This window comes from Megalopta genalis, chromosome 4 (assembly GCF_051020955.1).
Source record: "Megalopta genalis isolate 19385.01 chromosome 4, iyMegGena1_principal, whole genome shotgun sequence".
NCBI lineage: Eukaryota > Metazoa > Arthropoda > Insecta > Hymenoptera > Halictidae > Megalopta > Megalopta genalis.
The window spans coordinates 6108723-6131704 of NC_135016.1; the positions used below are offsets into that span (position 1 = coordinate 6108723).

At 51.4% G+C, this 22982-nt stretch overlaps 1 protein-coding gene across 1 annotated transcript in view; it reads left to right on the plus strand.

Moving 5' to 3' along the window:
- Positions 1–16932: 16932 nt before the first annotated feature.
- The window catches only part of br (broad-complex core protein), a 62466-nt gene continuing 56416 nt past the window's right edge, over positions 16933–22982 (plus strand). Inside the window, exon 1 of the mRNA XM_033474386.2 lies at positions 16933–19490. The gene's annotated coding sequence lies outside the window, so the exon portion shown is untranslated. The remainder of the gene's footprint in view (positions 19491–22982) is intronic.

Below are 22982 nucleotides of genomic sequence, written 5' to 3' on the forward strand. Positions count from 1 at the left end.
GGCGGGGCTCGTCCGTCGGCCGCACAAAAATTCGCTGGAATCACGAACAAGGGGGGAGGACACTTCCGGTTCTTCGTTACGCGTTAGAATGCACGCGCGTGTAACCGGGGCCCGTGAATTAGGGGCCTCGCGGCCACCTTTTCCTCCTCTCCTCTCTCTCTCTCTCTCTCTCTCGCTCTCTCTTTTTCTCTCCCTCTCTCGAGCCTGACTTTTGCTCGCTTCCTTCGGCTCCTTTTTCTTCGCCCGGCGAAATTATAGGAACGACGGCGCAGCACTTCCTGCTTTCTCGCGTCGAGAGAGACCCGCTTCTTTCGCCGAACTGCTCGTTCGGCTCGATAGGCTTCTGCTTTCGAATCGATCACGGTGTACAGTAATGTCTCCCTAACTGACGCTCAGATTGCGCAGAAAAATGGACAGTTTGGGAAGAGGAGATACGATTATTCGAACTTTGCAACTCGTTTTTATAGATGTTGACAACCGATAACCATAAAAAACGAGGCATAAGGTTCGAACAATCGTATTTCCTTTTCCAAAAATTGCCCATTTTTGTGGACAATCGATCTACACTTGCACCCCAATCTATCCGGAAATCCATCCTACTAGTCTCAGTAACTGGTCCAAAATTTTGCTATCGACCGAGGGGGCCAGTTACTGAGACTAGTGGAATTCATTTTCGGGACAGATCGGAAAAATCCAGAAAACCAATTCCACTAGTCTCAGTAACTGGTCCAAAATTTTGCTCTAGGTCTAAGTGGACCAGTTACTGAGACTAGTGGGATGGATTTCCCAAAAATCAGGAAAACCAATTCTACTAGTCTCAGTAACTGGTCCACCTAGGTCCATAGCCAAATTTTGGACCAGTTACTGAGACTAGTGGAATTCATTTTCCGAATTTTTGGGAGTCTGAGGGCATGTGATAACTTCATCTCTACAGAACACTAAAATGAATTTTTTTCACTCAGTAACTGGTTCCCCTAAGTTGGTTATAAAATTTTGGACCAGTTACTGAGAGACTAGTAGGATGGATTTCCGGATAGATTGGGGTGCGAGTGCAGATCGATTTTTTGTAAATGTTACGATTACTCTTGCTAAAAATATCCCAGTTCCGCCCATTGGCACGGCACTATCACACATTTATTTTGTACCTTATTTTAAATCTATTTTTTCGTCCTTTCTTATTTCATTTATTTTTAACCCTTGTCTATTTAGCGAAAGCGAAAGCTGGCTCGTCCCTTTTCAAGAAGTGTATCGTCGCGGACAGGCGCGCGGATGCAACGTGATCTGCCACCCGAAATGCCCGAACAATCGGCGATTGATTAAAGGTAAAAATATTTTCTGTCTGGTCGCGATTGTCGTTCCCGACGGCTGCCGTATCGATTCCTAGTTTTCGCGCGCGGTTCTAATCTTACTTTGAATCTGAATGGTTAATGAGCCCCGTTCTTCGCGAGCCGGTAGCTGATCGCGCGGCGATAATCGATAGGGGATTTTTTTCGTTTTCACGCGGCTCCCTGAATATAACATGAGCGGCGGCGGCGGCGGCGGGGCTCAGGTGCGCGGGGACATGCATTTATGCAGCGCTGGGTCGTTGCACATGCTCCCGATTTCGGGAAGATCTACACGCTAGGCGTCTCGCGATCGATATCGTTCCGCGCTGGCTCGAGACGGATAGACACGTCATAATAATTGCCTCCGCGAACCTGTCGCTGTCTCCGCTGTCCGCTTGCTTAAGTAACATTAACAATGCTGATATCGTCGCGAGAATAATAATAATACCAATAATAGCAATAATAACAATAATAATAATAATAATAATAATAATAATAATAATAATAATAATAATAATAATAATAATAATAAAATAGAAATTAATCAGTTAACTATGGCGATCTCTTTGCAAAGCGCTCACCAGTGTGTGTCGCGATAATCAAGCGATGACGGGAGATGACGACGATCAAGAAGTTATGAATCCAACTCAGATTATTTCTAATTTTCATTTATTCGTTTCATTTCGTCTTGACCTCTAAACATTTTAAATATATTAAAATTTACGAATATAATTTAGTTTTCGTCAGAATTACACGATTTAAATATCAAATTGCAACAAAATTTTACGAATGACGGATATAGTCGTCGGACACACTTAACCGGTTAATAATGATAATAATGATAACGATGTATAAGACAACCCGTCCGGTCGACGCGTGCACCGACAGCGTGTTCAACCGGAAATAGGACAAGAATGACCCGGCGAGAGAATCCGCGGGTCCGCGCGCACCCGTATCATTTAAAAAACAAAAATTGGCAAATGATTTCCCGTCTTTTGTTCCGTCGAAACGGTTCCATTTAAATTATCAATTTGCCCGTTGCCGTCATCCGCTTTCGGTAACTGTCAGCGCATTTCGCGCGCGTAACAAAAAACGCGCAACGAAAACAGAAAAAAAAAACAAAAAAGCGAGAAACGGAATACATATCAGTTTTCATCGATGGCCCGGCGCGGATGCCGCGATGCCTGGGAAAATTCGGGGCGAGACGGAGCTCATTACGGGCCGTCCACGCGGCCGTCCTCTCTCCGTCGTTCGGCGCTCGAAGACGCGGCTCCGAGGCTTTCTAAACACTGTGTCAACGGTCCCGACGTCTGCGGAGCTTCAAATTGCCGTCGTCCCGGCCGAGAACACACACTCGAGAGCCACTTCTATCGGACGCCCCTCGCGTCTCATAAATCGCGCGTCGGCGTGCCGCGGAACAACAACCGTGGAGATTCCTTCCCCGCGAATAAGCGGGGACCGATCGCCGGCCGATTTCCCGATAACGAAGCGCCCCGCCGCCGCCGCCGTCGCGAGGCTTCGCAGGCCCGCCGGGAAAGGGCGAAGTCCCGAATATAACCGGGCGAAGTTCAGTGACCGGCGACTTCACTGAATGGCCAAGGGTCAGGAAGCAAGAAGTTGCCGGATGAAGCGGACGGTAACGAGCGAGCGAGCGAGCGCGCGCGCGCGCGCCCGGCGCAAGGAAACGAGCGGATCGGGGCGAAGCGACAGTGACAGTGACAGTGACAGTGATGCATCGTTCGGCGGAACTCGATTGCCAAATCTGATGAGCTGGTAATAAACCTTTTAAAACGGCCTCGGGAGAGAACGAGAGAAGAAGAGAGAAAAAGAGAGAAAAAGAGAGAGAGAGAGAGAAAGAGAGATCCGGAGAAGGATGAGAAGCGTAGCGAGAGAGGCTCGGTTTCAGTTCCCCGAACGCCTATTTCTTCATTGAACGTTTCCCATTCTCTTGTCCGCAGCGATGCTCGGACCCCTCCCTCCCCCGCCGGCTCGTCCGCAATCGCATAAAAATCATTTCTATCGCTCGGCCGCGATACTTCTTTTGTAACGTGCCACCTCCCACGGAGGTGGCGGCCAGGCCGCGACACGGTCAGCGTAATTGAAGCTCTAGGAAAGCAAGCGGCGCGATTGCCTAAGAGTTCTCTATGTGCAGATTTAGACGAGTCGCTGCATTCTAGCGCAGCGGTTCCCAATCCGGCGGCACGAATCGAATGGATCGAGGAGCTGCAACAATTGCACCGACGTCTCGCAGATCGAGCAGCCAGCCGGAGCAGCAGGTTCGCGGATGAACGACGGTCGCGTGCGATCGATCGATCGCGCGATAACGTTGCACGCGAGCATTCGAGATCGCCTGAAATCGGCGAACTCGCTGCTCTTCTTGAGTCCCTGCCGCGGGAAAACGAATTTCGATGGACGCTGCGTCTTCGTTTCGGAGCTTCTGGCCTTCGGAGCTTCTTTTGGCGAGATACGCGAGCATTCGAGATCGCCTGGAATCGGCGAACGCGCGGCTCTTCTCGCGTCCCTGCCGCGGGAAAACGAATTTCGATGGACGCTGCGTCTTCGTTTCGGAGCTTCTGGCCTTCGGAGCTTCTATTTGGCCCGACGAGATGTTCCGTCCACGGGAGAGTCGTTGAAGCGGCGAGCAGCGTCGCGAGGCCTTTGAGAACCACGGGCCTCGTCCTATTCTCTTTCGGCGGACGGATTCGCATACCGCGAATCGTTAGCAATTTTTGCGATCGCCGGCCGCGCCGGCCAACAATTGTGTCGCGATAGCAGCGTTGCGAAACAACGCGTCGGCGGACTGCTCGTTCGCGGGCCGCGGAATGCCGGGAATATTTGGACGGTGCTCGCGAAAAAATCTTGCCGTCGGTTCTCGGTTGACGGGATCGTTCGTCCAGCGGACCGATCGCTAGGCAGCCGAAAATGCTTGCTGCCCGCTAACTAATTTCCGCAATTACCCGGTAAACACTAGCGTCCCGGTTTCGCGAGGGGGAAAAAGGGACTCTGGATGCAAATTGCGAGCCCCTCGGCCCCTCGCCGCCGCTCCCGTATCAACTCTCGCGCGGCTCTCCTCTCTCTCTCTCTCTCCCTCGATTTCGCGAAAAAGAGAACCGCAGAGCGAAAAATACGGAAAAGAGAGTAAAAATCCGCCGAGAGAGCGGGGGAAAGAGAGAGAAAGAGAGTGAGAGAGAGAGGGGTAGAACGACCGGTCGAAAAGAGGTCTAACCGGAATTCGAATCGTAGCGTGGCCGCTCTTCTAAACAGGATACTTCTGCGGGTCGCGGCAGGAGGAATTTTTGCGCGGGTCCCTCGGGGGCCCACCGGGGCCACTGTGAGATTTTTAACGCGGCAGATTATCTAACACCGGAGTGGTGTGAATATAGCGTAGATTCTTCGGGTAAGAGGCGAGAGCCGGACCCGTCTCGTTTCTTCGGGGACCGAGAAGGATAGAGCGAGGAGGGAGAAACGGCCGCGGCAAGGCCCGGCGCGGCGCAGCGACGAGAGAGAGAAAGATAAAAAGTGACAGAGAGAGCGAGAGAGAGAGACAGGGAGGGGCACGAGGGGGGCCGAGCAACGGTAGGAGGACGAGGAAACGCGAGGAGGGGGGAAACGCGAATCCCTGGGGCCAGGGTGGCTAGCTTTTGAAGCTGGCCAGAAAAATGGTGGTAGAACCGGGGGGAAAGAGAAAGAGAGAGAGAGAGAGAGAGAGAGAGAGAGAGAGAGAGAGTGCGGAGGGGGGCCTTCCGAGGCGAACGGACCCTTCCGAGCGAGATAGGGCAAGAACAAGGGCCAGGGGGACGGGTGTCGAGGCGGCACAGGAGGTGAACGTCCAAGGGGGCAACCTGTTCGGGGTTCATGGCCCTCTGTCGACTAGCAAACTCGCAGGAAGCCATCCTGCTCAATCTGCTAGCGAGCAAGCCCGGCTCTCGGGCTAAGGACCGGGGCCGTCTTCGCCCGAATCCGCCGCGACTAGACGGCCGGCGTTCAAGGACGCAGCCGAGGATGCACATCTAGGATGCAGCCGGCCCGCCGAATATTCCCAACCCGGTTCTCCTAGCGACGGCCACGCGATTCGCCCAGAAAACGCGCGAGATTCTCTGCTCCGCGATCAGCTTCGCCTTCGAGACGCTTGCAGGTACCGCTGGGAACACGGCTTTCACCGGAAATGGAGAATATTCGGACGCTTGAATCGTGGGGTGCCTGCCAGGAAATTAGGTCCTTAAATTTTGCAATGGCTCCGCAGGATTTTGGGGAGAGGACGCACTTGTTTTTTTTCTTTTTTGAAGGGTAAATAGAGGATGCTAGAAATACGAGGATGCTGGGAAGAGATTGGGTGCTTAAATTTGGCGACGCTGCTGCATTTTGGGGAAACTGAGGTTAGAAGAGGAACTAATTTTTCTTAATCAGGACTCATCTTAGAACAATGAAGATGCTAGACAGAAAATTGCATCCTTTAATTTAGAGGTGCTTCTGCTGAATTTTGGGGAGAGGACGCACTTGTTTTTCAGAAGGATAAACAGAGGATGCTGGAAAGGGATTGGGTGCTTAAATTTGGCGACGCTGCTGCATTTTAGGGAAACTGAGGTTATAAGAGGAACTAATTTTTCTTAACCAGGACTCACCCTAAAACAATGAAGATGCTAGACAGAAAATTGCATCCTTTAATTTACAGATGCTTCTGCAGGATTTTGGGGAGAGGACGCACTTATTTTTCAGAAAGATCAACAGAGAATGCTAAAAATATGAGGATGCTAGAAAGGTATTTGGCGCTTAAATTTGGCGACGCTGCTGCATTTTAGGAAAACAGGGATTAGAAGAGGAACTAATTTTTCGTAACCAGGATCCGATGTAGAACAGTGGAGATGCTAGACGGAAAATGGTATCCTTTAATTTAGAGATGCTTCTGCAGGATTTTAGAGAGAGGGTGTACTTATATTTCCTGACGCAGACCTAGCTCGGGAACATGGAGACGCTAGACAGGGAATAAGGTGCTTAAATTTAACGATGCAACTGGAGGAATTTGTGGAAGTTCGAGTTAAAGGACAAACTTGTCTTTCCTGAACTTAGAACCGTGGGGATATTAGGCAGGGAATGCGGTCTCTGAATTTAGCGATACTACTAGAATCGGAGAACGAACTTATCTTTCCTAACTCAGGTCCAACTCGGAAACATAAGAATGCTTAGACAGGGATTAATATTCTTAGCACTGAAATCATACCGAAATAAAAACGAAATAAAAGCGATGCAATCGAAGTGACAAATTTTTGACATCTTCCTTCACAGTTCCAGAGATTATAGAAATGTTTCTACGAGAAATTTTTAGGCAGACTTCTTTCTTCAAACATGTATTATCGTAAAAATCTTGCAATTTATAAATAAATCAAATCTTGGCGTGAAAGAATATTTGCGGTGTTTCGGGCCCGATGGTGTTAAATTTAGCGACGCTACTCTGCGAGATAAAGTAAAGTAAAACATATTTGTTCCTAACCTAAACCTAACTTGAAACCATAAAAGATGCTAGAAACTAGGTTTACGGATCACTGAAACCGGCTAATTAGCATTACTTCGCGAAAACGCCAATAATACATTTACTCGACTCCTCGGCGATTTTTACTGTAACATTTGTCCGAGGTAACAAAATTATCACACAAATAACACGTATAAACGTGTCTTTGGGATTCGAACGTAAAGAAAAAGAACCCATGTCGACCCATGAATTCGAGATGTCCCGTAAACCCGACGTTAAGTCAACGCATTTGCGCGACGTTAGAAAAATCAGAAGACGAGCGTACTTTTCCTAGAAAGACGAACAATTTTCCATTGGCTGGCTAGCCAAAAATCGTGGCCGGTCACGGGCATCGATAGCATAATTCCCGAGCGAATTTGAAACCTAGCTGATGCCAGCACGCGCGGAATCCGAGCGTCCCCGTCGTTCCTCGTTAGCCCGTTCCTCTCCGCGTTTCTCTTTCCTTCTTTTTCCTCCTTTTACTTTTCTCTTCTCGTTTTTCTTCTGGCCGTCCCCCGGTTCTTTTTTCGCTTGTTGTTATCTCGCGAACGTATCATCGGCGAGGGGAAAAGCGAAAAGACGAGAAAGTGAGCTGGCCGGAGTCTAACAGGAACCAGTTTCCTCGGACCGTAGGCCGCCGCCTCACCGCGGCCGTACGAGAAGAACGAGGACGATTGTTCCCGTTGCATTCGCCGATATCGTCGCCTCTCTCGATACCGTCCGGCCCGTTTTCGGGCTGTTCGCTGATTTATTCGCCGGCGATCGCTTAGAATTTATAATCGGGCGCGGCGAGGCGCGCGCTCCAAGTTCGTTTCACCCGACCGGGTGAGTCAGGTCAAGGATCCCCGGGATCGTTCGTCGAAAGATCTCGCATTCTGTCGCACCCGAATTACAGAAATGTCTCTCTAATTGACGCTCAGATTGTGCAGGAAATCGGACAGTTTGGGAAGAGGAGACACGATTGTCCGAGCCTTGCGGCTCGTTTTTATAATCGTTGACAATTCATAACTATAAAAACGAGGCAAAAGGCTCGAATAATCGTATCTTCTCCTCCCAAATTGTCCAGTTTGACGGATAATCTGGGCGTCAATTAGAGAGACATTACCGCACAGTAATGTTAAAAGAGGAGATACGATTGTTCGAGCCTTGTGACTCGTTTTTTATGGTTATCGATTGTCGACAACTATGAAAACGAGCATGGCTCGAACAATCGTATCTCCTCTGCCAAAATTGTCCATTTTTCGCCACAATCTGAGCGTCAGTTAGGGAGACATTACTGTACCTCCGTAACGTCACGCCGCGCCGCTCTCTTTCGGCTGGATCTCCGATGTTCCAGGATCATTGCAATTACATCTCGCAGCGAGAAATCGCATGCCGGATAGCAAACGATAGCAGATATTCCGGCGCGTTTGAAAACGCGAAATTCTACGTTGCCACGCGATGAAATCGTCTCCGAGCCGACGGCCGAAGGTCCATTTACATTGACCATCCGATCCGAGCATGATTCGAGCATGTGCCGAACGAAACGGATGCACCGACTGAGCCTGTATCGATGCTGTTTTGTCATTATTTCCGATTATTCGTTAATCGTGCTGATCGCAATGATCGAAGACATCCGGCTCGATCGCGTAGACGTTCGAAAGAATTCACTTCGCTAATTCTCGCTAATTGCTCGTCGACGAACGAATTTTCTATCGGCTCGTTCAGTCGAAGTCAGAAAACCGTCTTGTGCATATATTTTAGAAAAATAATGCTTGCGAGACGAACAATTGATGGAATTAGTAAAAGTACGCAATGTTCTCTATGATCTTTTCGATTCAAAGTATTAACCCTTTGCGCTCGAAGCTGTCTTAACTGTAAACATAAAAGCATTTCTCTAACTGACAGTAGATTTTTATTTTATAAAAATGCATTTCAAAATGCATTTTGTGCATATGAAAATGACTTTCGGGACTCGCGCAACAGTCACGCTCTTGACAATGTTTTCAATCGGAACTTTGTTATTGTAAAAATTGTCTTAAAACGTGACGCAACGAATTTTATTGGTGCCTCAGAGTCACCGCTCGAGTGCAAAGGGTTAAAAATATGAATATAAAAAGAAACATAAAAAGAAGCTGTGGAAAGAGATAGCAAAAAGATCGAAAGCAGTGAATAATACGGAATAAAATATTGCCAAAATTGTAGCACTATCTCGTTCCCATTGTTCGTTGCCAGGAAACGACGATTAGTGTCGTTAAACATTAATTTCCGTTCTATCGTGCATTATGTTCGAAACAATAGTATGCCCGCCAAGGTAATTAGAAGATAAACTCTCGAAAGAATTGCCCGCAGAGAGAGAGACAGAGAGAGAGAGAGAGAGAGAGACATCCAAAATAAAAATTCACGCGCATTCGCGGTTTCTTTTTAGAAACACAGCGCGAAAGTAGACGAATAAATAATATCGGGGATCGGTTTAAAAGGCACATCACAAAAAAGGAAAGTAGGAGCGGGCAAGCAGCCGTAACATACAGAAAATATCAGCGCGATGATATCTTACAGTTTTTATTTCCACTCTTGGCAATTGCAATATTTCAAACGAGGCAAGCGTATCAGAGAACGAAGAGGAGACATTCGGTAAATCGAATAATTATTGAAAAACCGATTCGAAGACTGTCTCAGAATTTGCAAGCCGAGCGAAACTTGTCGGACGAACAAACTCGCACCGGTGAGGAAAGGAAGGAAAACAACGATGATCGACGTTCGCCTACTTCGCGGCTAATTAGATAGGTGTTGCCAGAAAATATAAACCGCCCCGAAATACAAGAAAACAATGCCATAGATTCTGCTGCAATCGCAGTTGCTACGAAAACATTCGCGCCACGCTTCGTCAAAATTCGGCGCGAAGTTTTTCGCGCGTTCGAATAATAAAATTGCTCTTAATTGACACCGCAACAAACAAGTCCCCGGTAATCCCTAACGTCTTGCTCGCATTTCAAAAATTAATTAAAGCTATTATTAGTACAGTTCGTTACAAATATAGCACGATAAGTATAACAGTAAATATAATTGATTTGATTAAATCTACGCTTGTCAGCCACGGCAAATTGCCAAAAGCGACGTTGACGATGTCACTTTTGGCCCGTCCCTTTTCATTAAAACCGGTCTAATACGATCGAATGAAATATGCAAAATATATTTTGTCGTTCTGAAACATTCAAACGATCCCGATCTCGTGAACAATTCATCGACGATATAAAAGGAGCTCTACTTGCGTTTCACGGTTGTCCCAAATTGGGGGACGCTCCATCCTCCTTTTCCGTCGTCTCTCAATATTATTTTCGTCTTCCGCGACCTACTGCGTTCATCGGTACATTGTCTATTGCGGTCGCTATCGCATCCAAATAGATCGTCTCGGCTGTGAAATCGAGACAAAGTCGAGAACGCGTCGCGCCGACGAAAATGCTTCGCGTGTTTACACGCGCGCGAAATTCGTGCTTCGCAGCTCGAACCTCGACTATTCGCTAGGCTAACCTGCCGATCGCTAAACAGAATCGTCCGTCGCGAGCTCGATTTCGTAGGCTAACTCGTATTCGTAGCTCGGACCTCGACTCCTGCAACGAGAATTCTCTAAGCTAACCAGCCGATCGCTAAATAAAATCGTCTGTTCTGTCGAACTCGATTTCGTAGGCTAACTCGTCTGTAAAACGTTAAGACACGTTCTTTTTTCCCCCGATTTTTCATCCTTTTTATTGGCAGCGCGCGAATCAAAGGCGCTCGGAACGTTGCGCGGGATTTGATTATCGTCGGGACGGGTTTATTGGTTATCGCGGCGAAACGGGTTCGCAACTTTGACAGCGAGAGCAACGGCGCTCCTTTTGCGCCCAGCAGCAATAACGATACGCGATAATGGCCGTGCACTTCGGGCGGCTGGTTCGCAGGTTGAAGCCCGGCGGACGATCGCGGACAATTACGGCCTGGAAATAATAAAAGAATAGCCAGGCCTGTCTAATCGGGCAGCCGGTGCCGAGACCTCGCGAGCCTGAAATTCTAATCTTATCAGTCGCGCGCGTTAGTCACACTATAAATATGCTCGTACACAGGAAAGCGATAGGTTTAATTCTGCATCGTCGCGATAATAGACGACTTTCCGAGAAAGAACGGGAGCGAGAGAGAAAGAGGGACAGAGATTAACAACCGGAGTGCTCGATCGAGCGAGGAGAACCGACTTGCGGGGCGCAAGGGAGAACGGGAGAGAGAAAGAACTAGAGAGAGCAAGCGAGAGAGAGAGAGAGAGAGAGAGAGAGAGAGAAAGGGAGAAAGAGAGGAGAGAAAGAGAGGCTGTTGTATACAATTCGCCCCGGGGTCTCAGGTGGAAATCGTATAAATTGAATTCTGGATTCTCGTCCGATGCTGTCATTCTTTTTTGGCCGGCGAATTTCGGTCACAGGTAATACGAAACTCGGCAGCGGGCGGTCGAAAACTCGTCGCGGCCAGGGATCCGGCTCGATTTACCAGCTCCGGAGACCGCAAGAAAGCCGATGGCTGCGAAGATTCGTGCCGCGGTCGAGAGTCGATAAGCCGGAACGTCGAATAGAGTCGCAGATTAGGAGTCATCGTCCGCGAGATATTCGGTCCTTTTGATCCGGCCAGTTCCACGACCATAACCCTCCGACGTCCAGCCATCGGAGCGTAAGCGTTCGCCCCATAACTTCCCCGTGGACGGGCGGCCTGGCTCTCTCTCTCTCTTTCTCTCTTTCTCTCTCTTCGAAGCGCGCGACGCTCGCCGTCCCGCGCAACTTCGATTATTTCTTCGAGTTCCGATGCTCTAATTCCCCAACCTACGGGCACAGACGGACCGACACTTATAAATTAGGTTTATCGCGGTCCCTTAGGCTGACGCGACTCTCCAGTCTCGAGTGCCGAGCGTCGAAGTTTACGTTTCACTCTCGAACGACGCCCGGTTGGTATACGGAATCGAGGATCCGACGTGGATCTCGTCGTTCGTGCACGCCGCAGCAATACTTGCGGGCAGCTCGCCGCAACGTTTCAGTTTCTTCCTCTGGACATAATTGCGTCTTCGCGTAATTGCGTGTCAAGAATAAGCTCGCCGAGCTAAACTTTATCCGATGGCAACTGACGCGCGTTCGTCCGCAACGGCGAACATTTTTGCTTGAAACGCGCGCTCGGATTGCCGGATCTCTTTAATGATCTCCTATGAAAAAGACGGGAAGCATTCGGTCGAGCAATAAGTAAATTCCGATGCGGCTAGGTAGAATCTAGATAGAATCGTGTCTGCTATGAGTTTGCTTATAGGGGCAAACGAGTTTTTGCTTTCGTTAAATGGACGGGGGTTCGAAAGAAATGAAATAGAAAAGACAAATAAAAATAGATAAATAAAAAGAAAGAAGATAAATGATTAAGAAACGGAAGTTATTTACGACGCGACCTAATTATTGCAGCGAACAGAATTATAAGACCGGTGGTTATTATCGGCGAGCGTCGGTTTAGCGTTAATCGTCGAATATTTAATGAAGATTAGGAGGTCAAGAGTGCTGAGACGCTTCAAGATCTTCTAGGACCAGCCTAGAGAGTAAGAAAGAGAGTAAGAGGGAGAGAGAGGGAATCTCGAAACGGAAGCAGAAAAGGTGCAGAGCTGGCGAAACCAGATAGATCGCATGGTCGTCGTTCAATGTTTAACGAGGATGCATCTTTAACGCGGGTCCAGCACGGCACTCTCGCTGCCCCAGCTAAAGATGTCCGTTCTGGGTCAGTTTTCGAGGCTATACTGGTATCGGAAAATGCATAAATCGCCGGCCCTATTTTTCCGGTACGCCGAGGACGGCCGCGACGAATCCGCTCCGCGAACCGGGTTGCGAGATTTTCTGCGGACGTGTTCGGCGCACACGCGCGGAAACGCTATTTCAGAAATGGTATTTTTAGAAACGGCACACATATATCTACCCGATGGTAGAGGTAACTTTTTATCGACGACGAGCCGTTTCTTTTCCAGGTCGCGGGAGCGGCGACGGGCAGCGGCGGCGGCGGCGGTGCAACGAAACGCTTGCATTCCAGAATTTCGGCGTGACGACGAAACGCGCGGAAAACCGACGATCGGCGACGACGCCCGTGCAACAACCAGCCCGGAGCACTCAATGTTGCCGATGCTTGCAGAAAAACCTGTCGCAACAGCTCGGCCCATAAACGTCGCGCGCCTATTCCTCCGTCGAAGTCCGTCGCCCGCGTTGTTGCGACGCGTGTGGCAATCGGCGGGGCGATCGCGATTTTCTCCGGCCTCCGGGCTCGGGCTCGCGGCGCGGCAAGAATCGGCGACGATCGCGTTTGGAGAACGCGAACGTTTTAGATCCAGACCTCCTCGCGGGGACGGCGAGTTCCACGAGTCGGCTGAAGCGAGCGACCACGAGAGCATACGTACGCGAAGCGTATGCAAACGCGTCGAAGACGAGCGGCGATAAAGCATAGAAAAGGCCGGGTCAGGTTCCCTGTAACCCAGCCATCTGTTACTTATATCTACGAAGCGCAGTACGAGGAGAGCCTCGACAATGGATTTCCGAGTCCCATCAAACTCGCCTCTCGAGTTTAATCGCGGAAACATCGGGCGGACCAAATCGCGGGCCAAAGCGGTCCGGCAAGGATCCGCCGCGCTGCTGTGCGCACACAGCGGGTCCGCGTGTCCGTCGAACGCGTCTTCCCGGCAATTAGATTCGCAAGTACGCGCAGCCTGGTAAGTACAGGCGGGATCGAAGAAGACGGTCAATTAAGGGCGGACTCCCGTTCGTCCGCTAATGACCCGCAAGATATTAATTGGCCCTGGGAGCCGGCCGGACGCGGCACCGAAGGCGGATCGACCCATAAACGAAACTCGAGATAGTCGTGGCCCTCGCGTGGAACACCTGCCGGCGATCCCGTCGACGCTCCCGGGAGGACAAAGAGACCACGACATTAGGGAACGTCTTCATCCGAATTTACGGAAGAGAATGGCTCGCGCGCGCGCGCGCTCGTTCTCTCTCTTTTGCCACCTTCGGGCCCCGCTCCTTCGACAACACGAACCGGCAGATTCTGGCGAACCGTGAACCGTGGGGATCGATTTAAAAGAATTCCTCTCTCTTTCTCTCTCTCTTTCTCTCTCTCTCTCTCTCTCTCTCTCTCTCTCTCTCTCTCCCTCTCTCCCGGCGTCGCTGATCACGAACCGCAACCGAATCGTTGCATTAGTATTTTAAAAGCAGCTATCTTGGTTGACCCCGACTGTATCTGCGAACCAGAGACGGGATGATCGAGGTCAACGGTGCCGCTGCTTTGCTCTGCTCTCCGGCCTGCTAGAATTTTCTTGGAACAAGCCGAACGGCAGCGCGAGATCCGTCAGCGTTCCCCTTCCTCCCCCTCGCCCTTCCTCGTCCTCAGATAATCGCGATCCGCCTAATTCCGAGCAGGACCGACGCCGTCTCGCCTCCTCCTCGTCCGTCTGTAAAATACGAGCCCCGTTCGCTGGAAAATCCTCGATCGTGGTCGCTGTCCTTGACCGACAACCGCCGCGCCGTGCCGATTGTTTTACTCTCTTTCAACCGTTCTCCCTGTGTGTTGCGTATCTTTCCATTTTTGCGCCGGCTTTTTCACCCGTTTCTTTACATTCGCCTGCAAAAATCGAGCCCGCGGGAGCCGCGAGCGTTTGATTGCGGATAATCGATCCGACCGAGAGACCGTTAGGGGTTCTACCTCTGCACCCTCTAATATAAAACGTATTCGTTTTTCAGTTTGTTCCCCCCCTTTTTTTTTACCGTTGCCGCGGAAATTCTTCGCCGAAATACTGCGACACCTTTCGCTGCGACCATTGGGCGATGTGTTCGTATAGGTTATGTCGAGGTTATTTGTTGTATCGTTGTTGTAAGTATAGTTATTGTGTATCGTTGCTATAAATATAGTTATTATATATCGTTATTATAAATATAATTATTTTGTATCGTTATTATACATATTTATTATATGTCGTTATTATTGTATATGTATTTATTACATGTCGTTATTATATATGTATTTATTATATATCATTATTATTCTTATATATATATATATATTTATTTATTGTATATCGTTATTATATACGTATTTATTATATATCGTTATTATACATATATATTTATTGCATATCGTTATTACGTATGTACTTATTATATATCATTATATTTATTATTATACATATATTTATTATATCGTTTACGAATTTTTTTAATCGAGAAGAAATCAAAGTCGACGACACTCGGTGCTCTCGCACGCAGTCCCTTATAAAAAAGCTCGTCCCGCGGCGCCCGCGATTCGTCCAAAATCGAATAAAAAAGCAGCTCGAAAGACTCTTAATCCAGACGAGTGCTGTAATAGGAACTAGAACGAGAGAAGAGAAAGACGATACACGAATAAACAGCGGCGCATTGAACTCTCATTATCGATTTTTTCCTGTCTTATTAATATTCGCCTGGCGAAGAGAAATATTTAGCGAGAAGACTTCGAAATAGTTCGAGCCCGGGCCCAGAGTCGCGTCTTTTCATCACTGGGAGAAGGTTCGCGTCGAATTTCCAAGCCAATTTCGAAGCGAACGCGTCCCCTAAAAAAAAGCGTCGATCCGAAACGCGCGTACCTAGCGGAGAAAAAAAATCGCGAGCTCGCGTGCTTCGAACGCTCGTAACCTCGTCGATCGTAGAAAATCGCGGACAGCTTTTTGGTGCGCGAACTTCCGAGCGATCTCGGAAAAATCGGTATTCCCGGCCAACGAAACAACCACCGGCAGGTTCGCCGTTGGACGAACTTTTCCGGCGATCGCGCGGCGACGCGATTATTGTTCCGTGCACAGATTTTTGCGCGGTTCAACATCCGCGCGCGGCTCGTTTCCAGGCGAGCCGTGCCCAGCCCCCTTGTCCCTTGGCAAGGGGAAAGCAACGGCTTTTCCTCCCGGCGTGGCTCTCTTTCCCGAACGTGCCGCGATCCTTCCGCGAGAAATCCGGCGCGGCGTGCCACGGGTGTTCCCGGCGCGGCGCGGCGACCGGCATGGCAGAAAAATCGGCACGACTATTTGATGCGCAGCTAACTGTACACAAGTTCGGCTATGCACGGCTAAATGCCGCGGCGTAGGGGCCGCGGTGTTCGGGGCGGGGTGCCGGGGGGGGACGCTTTCGCAGGAGGGAGAGAGCGCGAGATCGCGAGGGAGGAAGCGCGGAGCGAGATGGCAGAGGGAACGAAGATGGGACGGGGGAGCGAGCGAACAAGCGAACAAGCAAAAGCGAGCAAGAGAAGGGATGCGAGGGAGACACGGAGCCACGCTTGTGGTTCCGTGGGTTCGAGAGAGAGGGCCGGATCGAGAGAAGGGTGTGCGCCGCGGAGTAGGGAGAAGGGGGTAAGAGAGGACGAGGAAGGAGCGGAATAGAGAGAGGGTTTAGGAAGGGTGCAGAGGCAGTTGGGAGCGCTCTAGCAGAGGGAAGAGCCACGGCAAAAGGCGGTGCGCGAGAACGAGACGGCGAGGACGAGGGCCAGGGGTCGAGGTTCGGGGTGTGGGGTTGACGAAGAGAGAAAACGGAGGGACGGAGAGCGACGCCGGTGGCAGCGGCGGCGGCAGAGCAGAGAGACAGAGAGAACGGGAGGGCAGACGGACGTTCCAGACTCGTGTAGACGGGCGAGGGGAACGAACGAACGAACGAACGAACGGACGGACGAACGAACGAACGAACGAACGAACGAACGGACGAACGAACGAACGAACGAACGGACGAACGAACGAACGAACGAACGAACGAACAAACGGACGAACGAACGAACGGACGACGAACGAAGAGTTCCACGGACGAGGCAAGAGAAGGGAAGGTGGGAGAGAGAGGGACGTGGCGGGAGAGAGAGAGAGAGCGCGAGGAAAGAGGTGCCGAGGGGGTTGCGGGGCCGCTGGCGAGGAAGTGGTGGGGCCAAAGAATTGGCGAGGACCAGGCTACACGAAGCAAGAGAGGACGAGGAGGACGAGGAGAACGAGGTGGAGGAGAGAAGGAGGTGGCGGAGGAGGAGGTGGCGGTGGAGGAGGAGGAGGAGGAGGAGGGTAGTCGAGCGTGCGGAGGGGTGCCGTGGGGCAGGAGCGCGATCCTAGGGAGGGGGTTGCCGCCCCTCTCGCGCGTTAACCCCTCCGACGCGGAGAGAAACACGAGCGCGAGGAGAGGAAGAAGGAGCGAAAGAGCGGGGGCCGCTGCCCCTCTCCGCCGTTCCGCGAGGTTCCTATGAATTTTGCGACACTCAATAAAAAGTGGTTCCACGAGGTTAACATTTCGGTAACTATACCCTCGCCTACCCAGGCCGCGCACGCACGCAGCCAGCCAGGCAGGCAGACACCGACGAGCGGATCGGTGAGGGCAACAACGACGACTACGAACACCGACGACGGCGACGACGACGACGGCGACGAGGACGACGAGGACAACGGCGACGACTACGACGACGACGACGACGAAGACGTAGACGTAGACGAGGCCGCCGCGCAGAGATCGGCGACGACGTACACACGATCTCGAAACGTGGACACACGCGGACGGAAGGACGCGCGAAGACGCACACGGACGCGACACCGCGAGCTTATATTGGAGAGGAGGGCTGCTCGCGCGTACACACCCACACGCGGCGAGGAAATTCAGCGGTGCGCGCGGACAAACGGACCAAGAGAAGAGAGCCAGAGCGAACGAGCGAACGAGCGAACGAGCGAGCGAGCGAGCGAGCGAGTAAACGAGTAAGCGAGTAAGCGAGCCGGAGCGAGCCGGAGCGAGCAAGCGAAAGAACGAAGGAAGCCGGTGTGTGTACGGCGTACGCGCGCGTGCAGACCGGAGGAACACGCTCGTGTGTAAAAAAGCGAGGAGAGGAGAGCGAGAGAGGGACAGGAAGAAGGAGGAGGCACGAGCGAGAGAGAAAAAGGTCCGAGGGACACGCACGGCACCGACACAGAGGAGGAGCGCGCGGGCGGGCGCACACGCATACATGCACGCGCATGCACGCACACCACCGGACCGCCGAAAAAACTGCACGGGAGAGGCGCAGCAACGGGCAAACCGAACCGCGCGCGAATCAAGTGCTTTGGCCAGTCGCGTTCCCAATCACTCTACGACTAGGTAGTCCCCCGGTGTGTCCCAAAGAAGCGGCAGGGAGCTGGTCCTTCGCTCGATGGTGTCGTCCCGCAAGATAATACCGGATACTTTGCCGCGGGATCCTTCTCACTGGTCAACGACGCGAGATCAACGCACGTCCGCCGATATCTGCCACGTTTTCGATCGTCGCCGTCTCCATCCTCGATCTCGGCTCGCCGATCGCCGATAACGATTCCGCGTTCACGTTTTTACGTTACACGTTCCGCCGTTTACGTGCCTCTTCGTCCACGCCGGAGACACCGCCGATAGATCACGGGAGTGCTTGTCCGTTAGTACCGTTTTCCCTACACGGTTCCCTTTTCTTTCCTTTTCTTTTTTTCCCCGCCCGGTTCTTCCGTCTCTTCGACTTTCCGCTTTTCGCCGCCGCTGCCGCCGCCGCCTCCGCCGCCGCTGCTCTCTATTCTCTCCTCCTCTCTTTGCAACACCCTCCGGCTTCCCCCGCCTTTCTTTCCGTTCGCCGGGAAACCCAGCCAAGAAGAGGGACAAGAGGACACAGTGAACGAATTTCGCGGCGGCCCGTTTGGACACGTTCGGGGATAAGCGTATCGACGGTGATCGAGGGTGATCCAGTTCGCGAGGAAACCGCGCACCGAGGATCCACCGGATCGTCCTTCGCCTACTCGTGTACGGTGGCGGTGTTTACGGGGCAGCACGCAGCCACGGCGATCACTTCTACGGTGTCTTCCTCTTCGTCCTGTTCGTCCTTCGAGTGACAGACCGCGTCGTGCGCCGCGCTTCGATCCTTCCGGATAGATCGGGACCGCCGCCGTGAGAACAGGGACGATCGTCTTCGGGAACAGTGATTGATATAAACCGTAACAAAGGAGTTTCTCGGTGGAAAAAAAGAAAACAGTGTGCACGATCCTCGCGGAACCCTCGTAGTTTCCGGGGAAAAGAGGAAGAGATAGAAGCAGAAGAGGAAGAAGAAGAGAAGGAGGAAGGAGTAGAAAGCAGAGACAGAAGAATTTGTACGCGAAGACTTGTTGGTGATCCATCGAGATCCGTGATTGTTCCGTGAATCGGTACGCTAGCTACGCGGCCGAACAGCAGTTTCGTTTGTCGTGGTTGATCGTTGGTGCGTGGTTTCTCGGGAGGATGGACCTGCGAGTGTCCTCGGGATCCTCAGGAGCGCACGACACCACGAGCAACGATCGCGTGGCATAGGGTCGAGAGATCGAGCCGAGATCCAGACGCGCTTCCCGGTCCGTCCGAGAGGCGATCCGAATCGAATCGAATCGAGTCGAATCGAGTCGAGTCGAGTCGAGGGAGAGGAGAGGAGAGGCGAGGAGAGGAGCGGTGAGAGATCGGTGAGAAGAAAAATCATCATCATCGTCGTCATTATCAACGAGGAGGACGGAAAAGGAGGCCTCGTCGCATCCCGACAGTCAAACGGTGGGTTTTAGCACCGCCGACGACGACGACGACGACGACGACGACGACGACGACGACAAGGACACCGGGCAAAGGAGAGCCCCACGCTTTACTTCGCGCACGACGATCAAGGTACGTCCACAGCTGAGAGCGGTGGCCTTCGGCCGCCTGTCGGCTTCTAGAGCGAGAGACCAGGCCCGATAGAGAGTACGAGAGTGTGTCCGTTCGTGTGGATGCGTGCGTGTGTGTATGTGTGTGTGTGTGGCTGTGTGCGAGAGAACGATTCACCGAACGCCGAACCGAGGAACAGAGAAAGAGACAGAGCGAGGGGAAGAGAGAAAGAGAGAGCGAGAGAGAGAGAGAGAGAGAAAGTATGCGTGCCAGAGAGGAAACGACCGATCGCGAGAGAGCGAGAGCGAGACCGAGAGCCGAACCGAGAGAGAGTTCGACGAGTGTGTCGCGTCACGTCGCGAACGTTTGTTGCGAGTTGCGAGTCCCATGCATGCGTGCACGCATATACTACGCGATCGTACTATCGTCGGCCCGTTCACCGCGCGCCTACGTGTGCATTTGCTCCGGCGAGCGTACCTGCATACACGAGCACACGTGCACCGACGTTTCGTCGATGTTCACGGACATGCTTCTTTCGCTCCCACTCTCTCTCTCTCTCGCTTTTTCTTTCTCTCTCTCTTTTTTTCTCTCTCTCTTTCTCCTTTCCCCGCGGTGTAGCGCACATGTCAGAAAAAGCTATTCATGTGGGTCGGTTTCGCGAATTCGGCTGCGTTGCGAATGCAACGCGTATTCTCGGGCGACTCGTCATCGCCCACGACTGTGGGAGAATGATCTTTGATCTAGCTGCTCGAGAGAGATTAGTCAGTGACACCTGAGAGTGTCGCTCGGAGGTTCCTTTAATTGCACATAGATCCTTCGGTAGTACGTAGTTCATTCGACAGTATATAGCTCGTTCGGTACTACATATATAATCCCTTCGATAGTACATAGTTCCTTAGACAGTACATAGCTCGTTCGGTAGTACATAGTTCCTTCGACAGTAAATAGTTCCTTAGACAGTACATAGCTCGTTCGGTAGTACATAGTTCCTTCGACAGTAAATAGTTCCTTAGATAGTACAGAGCTCGTTCGGTAGAACATAGTTCCTTCGACAGTAAATAGCTCCTTCGGTAGTACATATATAGTCCCTTCGGTAATGCATAGTTCCTTCGACAGTAAATAATTCCTTCGGTAATACATATATAGTCCCTTCGATAGTACATAGTTCCTTCGACAGTAAATAGTTTCTTAGACAGTACATAGCTCGTTCGGTAGAACATAGTTCCTTCGACAGTAAATAGCTCCTTCGGTAGTACATATATAGTCCCTTCGGTAATGCATAGTTCCTTCGACAGTAAATAGTTCCTTAGACAGTACATAGCTCGTTCGGTAGAACATAGTTCCTTCGACAGTAAATAGTTCCTTCGGTAGTACATACATAGTTCCTTCGACAGTACATAGCTCCTTCGACAGTAAATAGCTCCTTCGATGTACACAGCTCCCTCAACAGTACATAATTCCTTCGGTACCACACACACAGTTCCTTCAGCAGCGCACAGCTCCATCGGCATCAAATAGATCGGTCAATGACAAGTCGAATCATTCCTAGATCGCAGACCATATCTGTTACCCTCCAATGAAACACGACAGTACCACTAGCAAAGAGCAACATGTACATTGTCCCCGGGATGTCCAAAGACCCACGGTCTAGCCGCTCCGAAACAATCCAGTCAACAACTCGCACCTGTTATAGCATTATGCATCTGTTCCCGTCTCGAAAAAAACGCATCGTGCACAGCAAACAGTACACGACGGGGTGAAAAACGAGGCTTAGACACAGTAAGAAAAGGGTATCGTCGGTCGATCAGCTGCCTCCCTTAGGACGGTAGACTGTGTGCAGGCCGCTTTACGCGCACCTAGACACGGCGTCTCGCTAGAGTAAGGTAGGCTCGATGCGTGAAAGGTAGGACACGCGTGCGGACGCCTAGTTTAGTGTGTTAGTCCGATAGCAGGGATCGCCGAGGCGGCTAGACGACCGCTAGACGAGCGTGCTGCCAGACGTTAGAGGTTGCCTGGGAAATGACGTAATCCGTCTGAGCGAGCGAGCGAGCGAGCAGGCGAGGAGCGAGTTGCTCGATCCTTTTGTCGCGGTGCGAGCCGCATTGCTTCAGGGGCCGCGTGTTACGAGTGCCCCGTCGCGTGTACGTGTACACACACGTACGCTATAAGCTCGCGACCCTGCACTCCTCGTTCACTCTCGTTTTCTCCGTGTTTTTTGCCCGGTTTTTCCTAGTCGCTCCTGCGTACCACGCGCCCTCTCCTCCCTCTCCCTTGCTCTCTCGCTCTCTCTCTCCTTTCATTCTTTCTCCCTCCCAAATCTCTCTCTCTCTTTCCCTCTCTTTCTCTCTCTCTCTGCTCTCTCTCTCTATCCGCTGCACACCGTTCGCGTTTTCCTTCCTCTCTTTTTTTCTCTCCGCCGGTTCATTCACGAAAAATTCCGCGTCTCGTAAAACGACGCTCTCTCGCCGTACACACGGATAAAGAGAGACAGAGAGAGAGAGAGATGAAAACGAGAAAGAGAGAGAGAGAGAGAGAGAGCCACGTCGGCCCGCTGCCGGCGAGATTCAATTAAACGAGTCTCGTCGCGGCGGCGGCGATCGCTGCGCGGCGATCATTCGTTTTTATTGCGAGCCACGAGACGGCACGCTCGCTTTTTGCGCCGGCGAATTAGGAAAAACGGAAATAGCCGTACCAGGAAATCGCCTGTTACTCTCCGCAAGGTCGCCGCCGTGGATCTCCCTCGCTAGGATCTCTCTCGATCGAACCGCTCTACCGTGTCTCTCGGTCCCACGATGTCTCGTTTCGAGGCTGTGTCCCCGCTTCGCGAATTCTCTCGTTTCTCTTCTCTCTCTCTCTCTCTCTTTATTTCGCTCTGTGTTTCTCTCTCTCTCTCCTGGTATCTACGTCTTTCTCCCTTTCGCCATCTTTCCCTCTCTCTCTCTTGAACTTTCCTCCGGCCCCTCGCCGGGACGCGCAACGTATCCGTGCAGATCCCCTATTTTTACGATGGACGCGCGTTTGTTACACGATGCCCCGCTGCAACTTGAAAACACCGAGCGACTAGGTATAAATAGATCTTGCGATACCGAACGTCCGCAGAAAGAAGACGGAAAAGCGAGGGTGAGACGGGGTGCAACCGCGGAGGGTCGGGGGCCCGGCGGTGCCGGGTAAAAAATAAAAATTCTCTAGCTCTCGCTCTCTTTCTCTTTCTTTCTTTCTTTCTAGCTCTCTCTCTCTCTTTCTCATTTTCTCTTTCTTTCTAGATTTCTCAATCTTTCTCTCTTTCGCGATCTCGCGATCCCGCGAAAAATTCAGCTCTCTCCGCGCTTGTTATGCGCGCGTCAGACGCTACGCGCTCGAGTGTCGCGGCCAATAAAAATTCCTCTGTACAAAGCCGATCCTTGAACGTGAGTTTGGAACCGAGATCCAGGAGCCTTGAGGCTTCGGCGCGCTCGCCTACGAAGCCGTCGATTCTGTCCTCGCTAGAAGGATACGCGTCTCATCGTCTTCGTT